Here is a 2,334-nt window from a genome sequence, read left to right on the forward strand (position 1 = left end):
ACTATTGGATACAGCACACATTTATCTAGGTTTAACGTTTAAACATTGTTATATGCTTGAACTGTTTTATATCTATAGATTTTATTTTAGTCAAGTCGTGATGATTTGAGAAGGCTAAATTGATCAAACATAGCTATGCTCACTGTCTACTGCTGGCCACTTGGTCATTACTTTAAATGCATAACGTTAATTAGGCTATGTGAGTACTGCTCATGTCTGAAAATAATATATGAAAAACAAAATTATTTTACATAAAAACATTAGGCTATAGTTTATATTTATTTAGTACATTTTTAAATTAATGTAAAAACTAAAATGAATTGTAAAACTGAAAGTATTTTTTTAAATTGTGTTCAGCATGGTGGGCCGCATTTGAATTTGTGACGGGCCGCGGGTTGAGAACCACTGCCATAACCCATCACACTTTCTATATGCTTCTGAAAAGGTGTTATGTTCGGGCATGTTCTTTCTACCTCATCTGTATGCGTGTATGCTAACACCTCTGTAGGATCAGTACAAGCTAATCTAATTATTAAAAAATCTAAAACTATTTAAGAAATGTTTTCTTTTTAATCCAACCCATAGATAGTATGTTTACTGTAAAAGAACAAATATAATTTTTTACTTAAAACTTCTGAGTAAAATAATTACACCCACAATTTTAAATAATGTTAAACACATTGTGTTACTAAAGCAAGGCATGCTGTCTATTGTCTTTAATTTTCTTTAAAATAGTCTGATGACCAGTATTGTTTCTTTAGAAAATTAATGCAACCAAGTGCTTTCATGTCATTTTTAAATGACTTGCTAAAAGATTAAACACAATAGAATCTGTGATTTTCAGCATGAAAGAAATGTACAAGCTAAGGATGTTTCAACTATTGTCATCATTTCCTTTTGACCCTGATAAACTGGTAATGAATTTTCTATGCAAGTGACACAATATACAGTTCTCATACCATGTGTTTAAATAGCTGTGCTAAAACATTTGTAAGTATTTTTTGCATGCCAACAGATTTTCGCCAGGGATATGGCACATCTAAGAATCACAATGTTTTATTCATTACTCTGTTTTTTTTCTCTTACACCACTAGATTTAGTCATATTATCAAGATTTCGGATAGCCGTTCACAATTTGTTTGTTGGACTGTGTATTAAGTCTAGCTGTTTTACACTTAAAACTATTACAACTGAAACAAATCAAACTATTGCACTGAAAGCTGCACATTCTTTAAAGTTTGAGCATGTTAAAGTTTCTTCGCTTTTGTAAAGAGTATAGATACATTTAATCCATAACCTTTCATGCATTCAAGAGGCCAAACCACTAAGAAAGAGAGTCAAGCAAGAAAATGTTATGTTTATAATGCATATAGAATTCAGAAAATCTGTTTCATAAACAATTGTGAAAGTTTTTAAATGTGGATTTGTAAATTATATTTTTATTACTCCACTACATTTAGTCATCTTGTTCAGATAGCAGATGACGCAATTCACATTTTGCTTGTTTGGCTGTATTTGTTTTAAAGGGGTCATATGATGTTGCTAAAAATAACATTATTTTGTGTATTTGGTGTAATGAAATCTGTTTATGCGGTTTAAGGTTCAAAAAACACATTATTTTCCACATACTGTACATTATTGTTTCTCCTCTATGCCCCGCCTTTCTGAAACGCGTCGATTTTTAAAAAGCTCATCGGTCTGAAAAGCAAGGTGTGCTCTGATTGGCCAGCTATCCAGTGCGTTATGATTGGCCGAATACCTCAAGCGTGTGACGGAAATGTTACGCCCCTTGCCATATTGTGATGATGCCCTGTCAGGCCGGAGCCATGATTCAAAAACATGAAAACCCCTTTATAAACGAGGCATTGGTTGCATCCAGTGGGGACATAATTATGGAATGTGAGTCTTTTTACGCGTTGTGTTGCATCGCATTGACAAACCTCCATTTCAAATTATTTCCCCTGAGGTGTTTATCCACAAAATCTTTTTCATCACAATGACATTAAACATTAAAGAATGTTATCAGTTAGTATCGCCATCTTCTTTGATTCAAATAAAGCAACATCTCTGGTGTACGTAAGCATCTACAATGTGTGCACGTGCTAAACATCTTTGTTTCTCCACTTCTGTCATATTTGTTAGATGTAATGCAAACACATTTGAGAACTATGATGTTCCACACTTTTGTTAAGGTTATAGAAAAAAATCAAACAATCTTTACATAGGAATTGAGACAGAATCTGTTCTATTGTGAATGTGTGAATTGTAAATACTATTTTTCCACCAAAGATAATCGATGTAATCGATGACATTTTGTTTTTGCATAGTTTTCAG

This window comes from Sinocyclocheilus rhinocerous, unplaced genomic scaffold, assembly GCF_001515625.1.
Source record: "Sinocyclocheilus rhinocerous isolate Xijiao unplaced genomic scaffold, SAMN03320098_v1.1 scaffold5705, whole genome shotgun sequence".
Taxonomy (NCBI): Eukaryota; Metazoa; Chordata; class Actinopteri; order Cypriniformes; family Cyprinidae; genus Sinocyclocheilus; species Sinocyclocheilus rhinocerous.